General features: G+C 46.4%; 1 protein-coding gene across 1 annotated transcript in view; it reads right to left on the reverse strand.

Moving 5' to 3' along the window:
- Positions 1-8,354, reverse strand: part of Dpysl2 (dihydropyrimidinase like 2) — a 114,249-nt gene extending 105,895 nt beyond the window's left edge. Inside the window, exon 1 of the mRNA XM_015499459.2 lies at positions 8,032-8,354. The gene's annotated coding sequence lies outside the window, so the exon portion shown is untranslated. The remainder of the gene's footprint in view (positions 1-8,031) is intronic.
- Positions 8,355-8,360: the final 6 nt, after the last annotated feature.

Below are 8,360 nucleotides of genomic sequence, written 5' to 3' on the forward strand. Positions count from 1 at the left end.
GGGAGGGGAGGGGAGAGGAGGGGAAGGGAGGGGAGGGAAGAAAGCCAGAAACAGCATAGCTTTCTTTCAGAGGCTTTGGTGGAGATGGGCAGAAAGAACCGTATAGATTTAGGCCAGGGCTAGGTGTGGCTCTGCGGTAGAGCGTTTGCCTAGAATGCTCTGAGACCCTGGGTTCAACTCCCAACAATGCAAAAAAGACAAAATAGATGTAGGCCACTGGACAAGACCCTGTGGTCAGATGACAGCAGGAGCCCAACAAACCACAGAGCCACAGCCTGGGCTTCCTAACTCCTGCTCAGAGTTCTTTCTGCTGGACAGCTCCTGGGAACCAGAGCAACCTCTGTACATTTGCTCAGAAGCAAACCCAAAACCCACTTCAAGGCAGTACCAGTGTGTAGCTTCTGGCCCGCGCTACCAGTCTTGACCACAGGCTGCAACAAGTTCAAGCGGCCACCAGTCCACCTGCCATTGCTTTTATTAAAGACTTCCTCATTTGTTTGTGGACCATGACTGTTAGGGACAACACATTTGTGTCCCTTTCAAAATATTAAAACCCTAACCCCCATGAGATTGTGTTAGGAGGTGAGACCTTTGGAAGGTAATTAGGTCGAGAGGGTGGAGCCTCATGACAGGATCACTGTCCTTATAAAAGAGAGGCAGGGCCGGGCACAGTGGCGCACACCTGTAATCAGCAACCTTGGAAGCTAACACAGGAGGAACACAAGTTCCAGGCCAGCCTGGGCAATCTAGCAAGGCTCTGTTTCAAAATGGAAAATATAAAGGTCTGGGGGCGCAGCTCAGTGGTAGAGCACTCCTGGGTTCAATCCCCAGTACCATCCAAAAAAAAATTTATAAAAAATTAATGAAAGACAGAGAGTTGCCTCCTCTTTATACACCACCAGGTGAGTACACAGCACTATGTTGGCCATCGGTGACCAGGAAGGGCCCCCACCACACATGGACTCCAATCTCCCGCACTGTGAGGAACAAAGACCTTTTCTATGGGGATGTGTCTTGATCTATGATCTGTCACAGCAACCCAAAATGACTTAGGCAATGATTTATATCAAGTGCAAAAATCATATTGTCATCACATTGCTCTAAACCTAGAAAGGGATGTCATTCATACTGTCAGAGTTGGCCTGTGTCCCAGCAATATTTGAAGACATTTCTTATGTTTAAAAAAAAAGATGGATAGAACATCAGCAATTTAGGGTTCATTCATAAAGACAATCAACCATCCAGTTTACAAAAAATTTCAGAGTACACTTCAAAAATGGGTGAGAAAAGTTGGCATTTGTAACACTTTTACAATAGTTAATTCTTAGGAGATGAAATGAGAAGAAATGATTTTTTAAAATTAATTTATTTTTAAAATGTTTATTTTTTAGTTATACACAATACCTTTACTTTGTTTATTTATTTTTATGTGGTGCTAAGGATCGAACCCAGGGCCTCACGCGTGCTAGGCGAGCACTCTATCACTGAGCCACAACCCCTACCCAAGAAATGATTGATACGGAAAACGTCTCAGCACATCACAGTTCTTAAGAAGCTCTCTGGTCACAGAGTCCTGAGTTCAATCCAAACTCTCACATTTCATTTACAAACTGCTTTGTAAGTTTCTTTTACCTTTAGATATTTATTTTGCAAAGTAAGAATGAAGTACCATCTACTTAGCAGAGTTGATTTGGGATTAATAAGACAGCACCCACCTGGCCAATCCCATAGAAACAGGAAGTTCAATGGGATATACAGTTTTATTCTCTCTCTCTCTCTCTCTCTCTCTCTCTCTCTCTGTGTGTGTGTGTGTGAGAGAGAGAGAGAGAGAGAGAGAGAGAGAGAGAGAGAGTTACTGGGGATAGGACCCAGGGCACTGCACATGCTGGGCAAGTGTTCTACTGCTGAGCTGCATACCAACCCCCTAAATTGTACCTCTGAGTTCACTGGACCTCACTGTCCATGGAACTGAGTTACAGAATGGTTTGCTGGAAGAAACATGGGATTCGGTTAGGAAACCTCGGTTCACATCCTAGTTCATGTACTTATTAAATAGTAAGATCTTAAGAAGTAAGTCAGTGAAATGTTTTCTTACAGAAAAGGAATAATGCATATATCAAAGGGGGTTGGAGAAGGGCTTTAATGTAACATATTCTGCACATTCTAAAATGTAGACTTTAGGATGGAAAAGCACATCCTAGAGTTAGGTAATGCTACATAAATGACAAGGTTTTATGGTAGAAGACTGCAGAGAGACTGAGAGAAGAGATCTCCATCCTAATCCTGTAATCGTCACCAGAGTTCCACTGGATGAGGAGGCTTTCTGAGCATCGCCTTCTCTACTTTTAGAATGAGACAATTAAGTACTATTAGGTCTCTTTCAATCTGTAACATTCAAGAATGGCAGACTTTGTGTGTGTGGGGGGGGGTGTGGTACTGGGGATTGAACCCAGGGATACTCTACCAGTGCATTGCATCACCAGACCTTTATAGTTTGAGATAAGTTCTAGTCACTAAGGCTGGCCTCAAACTTGTCATCCTCCTGCCTGAGCCTCCTGAGTGCACACTGCAACCAGCTGGTCATAAACATTCAAATATGTGATCAGTTCCGACAGTTCCTCCTTTCTCGGGTGAGAAAAGAGGGACTTGTGCACCAAAGGACTCCTAAGAATACCTGGCCTATCTATCAGACCTGGAAGAATTGCCAGCCCTACCTTGATTTTCATGGCGTAGACCCAGGAGTTTATGAACTATACAACATTCAAGAGCTCAGGGTCAGATTCATCAGTGACAGTTCAAAGACAACAATTCTCCTCTTCCTGGAACTGTAGGTGGAGAGATAGAGGGCAGAAGCAGTCCAGATAGCCAGAGGCTTCCTCTGCTTAGGCCTTGGGCCCCGGCTAGAGTTCTAGCTCATCCTGATCAATCCTCCCTACTTCCTTCCACAATTACTAATCGTAGACCAATTAACTGAGCAACAATTTTTAAGTTGTCCATGACCTGTTATAATTCAAATAATATAAGAAATATTATTCAGCCTTTTATAAAAGGAAATTCTGTCCCTTGCTATCATATGGGAAGTCCTGAAGGACATTATGCAGAGTGAAATAATCCAGTCCCAGAGGACAAAGCTGTTTGATTCCACTTACACCAGGTATCTTGAATAGTTGGACTCAGAGGCAGAAGTCAGAGTTGAGTAGTCAGACTCAGAGGAGAAGGGTAAGTGAGGGCTGGGGGCGGGATCAGGAGTGGCTGTTGACCTGGTACAGAATTTGAGTTTTGCAAGATGAAAAAGCTCTGGAAATCATTTGCATAACAATGAACATTCTTATTTTTTTAAATATTTTTTAGTTGTTGATGGACCTTTATGTATTTATTTATTTGTATGTGTTGCTGAAAATCGAACTCAGTGTCTCATGCATACTAGGCAAGCACACTACCACTGAGCCACAATCCCAGCCCCACAATGAACATTCGTAACGCTACATGGAACTGCACATTTAAAAATGACTGAGGCAGGAAATTTTACAATATGTGTATTTTACCAAAATTAAAATTTGTTTCTGATTTAACTAGTTATATGATCAGTTCAATAATCAGTTGGGGAATCAAGAGCAACCAATTATAATGGATTATCATTATTTCTTTCCCCTTTCCAAGTACTGATCCCTCCCAGTTCTCTCTCTCTCTCTCTCTCTCTCTCTCTCTCTCTCTCTCTCTCTCTCTCCCCCCCTCCCCCACCCCATGACCTTGAGTGGCTCTCAGGTCTTTTTTGAATCCTGAATGCCCAAATGGCCATATCTGTACCTCCTCTTTGGAGCAATGTCAGTGACCTCTAAAGTACCAAATCATTGCTCTCGTTCTAGGCTCCAGGCCAGACCTCCACCACACATCCCACTAACTAGACATCCCTTTTGTTTCTCAGACTAGTCTATTATCAAACAAGAATCTCTGGGGACAACTTAGATATTAGCCGTTCACACAAAAGGTGAACTACTTTAATTACTAGGATTTCTCTGCCTCCACGATTAACTCAAGGAAAGTATTCTGGATGGGAGAAGGAAGAGCAGAGGGGGAGAGTGAACACGTTGCCCTTTAAGAAAGAGGGACTTAGAAGGGGCTGGCTATGAGGAAGGGTGAGGTGGTGTTGAACAGTACAGGGGCAACAGAACAACGGGTACCTGGGACTGGGAGGGAACCAATATTGGTGGGGGGTGATATTAGAAAGCATTTTAGAGACTTGGTGGTTGTCTTAAACCACTCTGTCCTGCTAGAAGAGAATACCTGGGACTGTGTGACTTATAATGAAGATTATTTGGCTTGTGATTCTGGGGACCAGGAAGTCAGATCAAGGAGCCACATGTGGTGAGGGTGACAATGTGATCAGCATCCATCCATGCACAAGGTAGAGCCCTCCCATTAATAGGTCCTGCCCCCAACACTGCCACACTGGGCATTAGGTTTCCAACATAAGCTTTCAGGAGACACAGGCAAGCCATCAGTTCACAGCAAAGCTCTCCCTGGTTCACTCACTGTACCTGCCCTGGAAAAGGACAGTCACTTCCCTGTCACTCCAGTCTGCACAGGGTGTCTGCTGCTAGGAGAAGGGCCTGGACGTCCTTCTGGAGGGCATGCTCACAGTCCAGTATCCCCGGATGAGCAGCGGATTGTGGCTAAACCATGCCTGGGGTGGAAGGGAGGGAATGTCTGGGATGAAGGGAAGAGGATGGGACACAAGGGCACTAGCAAGGGACAAGTAGGCTCTAATGCAGATGTTCAGTGTTCATACGGAAAGGCTTGGTCCCCAGAATGGCAGTACTGGGAGGTGGCATGGACCATTAAGAGGTGGGTCCTTGTTTGAGGTCACTGTGGGTGTGCTCTCAAAAAGAATTGTGGGACCCTGATGCGTAAGTGTGTGTGTGTGTGTGTGTGTGTGTGTGTGTGTAACCATCAGACAAAACAAACCTCTTTACCTCATAAGTAGCCTTCCATGGATATTTTGTTACAATAAGGAAACTTACTAATTCACTATGGAGCTGCCTTTCTGTTCTCCATTCCGAGAGTCCCTCACAGGTGGTAATCAATGTAATTTCACTGCACCCCAAAGTGGATGTCTGCAGTGACATATGGTAAAAAAGACAGTAACAAGATAGAAGCTTTCTTCACTCATAGCTGCCATTATCACCCTTTCCCTTCACCAAAACCTGACAGCCCAGGTCAAACCACACCTCATGCTTCCTGGTGCTGAGTTGCTCACACTCTGCAGCATCTTTCATTTAGGCCCTGTCAATGTATCCACTCAGCCTCTCATCTCTTATGAGCCACATGGCTAAGGAAGCTGTTTCCTCCCTTCCCAAAGTTGCTAGAACAACATCAGGACTCTTAGTATGACAGGCAGGCAAAGCCACATCTGACCTCCCACTGACAGTACCTACAAATACAGATTCAGGGGCAGAGAGAGGGCATTAGACAAAGTTCCCAGGGTGCACTCAGTTTGCCTCTTTGTGCCAGGACTCCTGAGAGGACTGCAATGAGATGCTGGCGGTCACCTTTGCTTATTAGCTGAAAACTAAGTAATGACCACTCAATTCAGTCAAAATGGTGGGCTCAACTGTGCTTTTGGAAATCTTCATTGTTATATACAAATACACGTATGCACACCAAATGCTTTTTCCCTCTTACATAGGCATGAAAAATTCAAACATTGTAAGCACCTATCCAGGTAAATGTTCTTAGTTATGAATGACAAATCCCATAGGAGTAGCCCTTATGTGATAATGCTAGATTGAACGTGAAAACGCAGGGAAGACTGCAGAAAGACTAAGACTGAGCAGAAGTGCCTTCTATTACTAACAACCAAGCAGTCTAAACTGCATGGGATCTTGATTGGATATTTTTCTCTCCAAATCTCCCCCTCTTCTGGGGATTACAATTTAGAAGTCCAATTAAATTTAGGGAGTGTCTGAACAAATAGCCCTGATGATCAAACATCTAAGCTTCTAAATGGACAGCAAAGAAGATGTGTTATTTAACCCAGTGAAACTAAGCCTTTCAAAAGCAAGCTTCACCTCCCTGCCATCATTATAGGGTGACCACTCTCAACCCCTGTCCCCTGATCTTCCATTCTTTACATTATCTCTTCTTTGCTTTCCAGGTGTTTTTCTGCTCCCTCCAGGACATCAGAATTACCAGCACACTTGCCTCCCATGACACTGCATACACAATCATGATTTTGTGTGATCCTGGCCTCACCCAGGGTCCTCCCACAAGGAAGTACAGCACACTCACCCCACTTTCACCATCAGGTATATTAATTAGAAACTTTTGATTCAATTGTCTGATCCCTTGGAACACAGCAAATTTTTTTTTTCAGATTTAGATTCTTCTGGTTGCCTCATAGGAAAACATGGATATGAGATAAATTGAATGTCAGGACAGGGAGTGGGAGAGTGAATATAAATTGATTAGTTGCCTCGCCTTTTGAAAATGACAGCAAATCATTTATTGTTCTTAGAATCGGTTCTGTAAAAGTCAAAAGCTACAAAACTGTATGCCATGGCAGGAAAGGGGAATATCATGCTCCAAACATTCTTTATTTTATTTATTTGTCTTCATGTGGTGCTGAGGGTTGCACCCAGTGCCTCATATGTGCTAGGCAAGTGCTCTACCATTGAGCTACACCCCAGCCCGCCAAACATTCTTATCTTCTCTTAATTGTTCTCTGATGGGTATGCAACCTTAACACCAAATAAATGCATGTGAAATCCCTCAGTAAATGTGCGTAGAAGACCCCAACTTCTCTCGAAGCCCTTTGAGAGGAAGCATCTTGAACTTTTTATGACTACCTTCCTCCTGCCCTAGCAGGCAAGGCATACAACAGGTATTCAACAAATGATCCTTGATTGATTTTTCTCATCTTCACCATGGGTGTGAGAGAAAAGAAACAAAAAAACAGTGTTAACACATTTTGCACTGTAAATGATCAGTTGAGAAATTAAGGCTGTGAAAAAAAATATTGCACAAGTATAAAAATCACCCTGTTAAAGAAAAAAATGTGTGTATGAAGACTATTGGGTTTTAAATACCCTCTGCTCACATGTGCCAAACATTAAACATTTTCTAAAATCAAGGTTATCCAACCAACCTTCTTTGTCTCCCCATTAACACAATATAAGGAGACCAGTCTTCAAACGTAAGGAGGCTTTTTGCTTTTCTTTCTTACCCTTTGAACATAATCCACTTAAGTCCCCATCCCCAAGGTGCTTCCCAAGCGGGCAGAGCGGGTGACGCTCTGGGAAGCCTTTACTGAGACACTTAAGCAAAACTCCGTTTTCCACATGGGCTATTTAGGAGCCTCTCGGTTTCCTTGGGTGACCCACGACCTCCCTTGCTCTTCGCATGCTGTGAATAGGAAGCAGGGTGGAGAGATTCTCCGAGGCTGTCCAGGGAGGCGCTAGCCATGGTACTGACCTCGGAGCTCAGGACGAGAGCGCAGAGGGTGCCCGAGGAGGTGTGACCACGAGTAGCTGAGTAGCCTTGGAACCCCTGCCCCTCCCGACCCCCGGGGAGTCCACAGGCCTTCACGCCAACCCTCCACTGCACGCTCTAAGCTGCATCAAAAAAGGGTGGGGCACCCAGCCACAGCTGCAAACGGAAGCCGCCCCGGAGGATTTAAGAAGAATGGAACCATAGTCACCCCAACCCCCATGCGACGTCCCCAGCCAGGGATCCGCCTGTCCTTTATGCCCACTCCCCACCTCCCAGGCCCAGGAGGCGCGGGCAGCCTTTGTGGGCACATAGCCTCCCACCGCCGAGCCAAGCCCGAGCCTCGCCGCACCCTGCGCTCAGAAGGGGCGGGCAGGGTGGGGTGCGCGCGTGCAGATGCGGGAGGCAATATTCAGGGCGGGTCCTGCAGGCGGGCACGCTGGGGTGCTCTGGGGTGCTCGGTTCTCCGCCGAGGTGGAAGGGGGCCGAGGGAGGGGCGACCCCCGCGCCCCGTCTCCGTCTCCACCCACAAGCCCCCATACCAACCTGGTCGTTGAGGTTCTGCAGAGCCTCCTTGCCCGAGGTCCGCCGGATCTCCACCTTCCGGCCCGATTCAACAGATGGCTCCCCGCCGGCACGCCGGCCCTGGCGGGAGTACGGCGGCCTGCGGGTCCGGGCCCAAGTGGGCGACGTCCCGCTGCTGAGCCACCACCTGCCCCGAGCCCCGGCCCACCGACAACGAGTCGAAATCGATGGTCTTATTCTCCGAGGACCCTTCCACCGGGCAGAACATGCCACAGAATTTCTGCCGGGGCTTGGGGCTGCCCGAGCCCAGGTTTTTAAAGAAGGCAGGGACCTCTTCGTCCTCTGCCGCC

The sequence above is a fragment of the Marmota marmota genome, unplaced genomic scaffold (genome assembly GCF_001458135.2).
Source record: "Marmota marmota marmota unplaced genomic scaffold, marMar, whole genome shotgun sequence".
Classification (NCBI taxonomy): domain Eukaryota; kingdom Metazoa; phylum Chordata; class Mammalia; order Rodentia; family Sciuridae; genus Marmota; species Marmota marmota.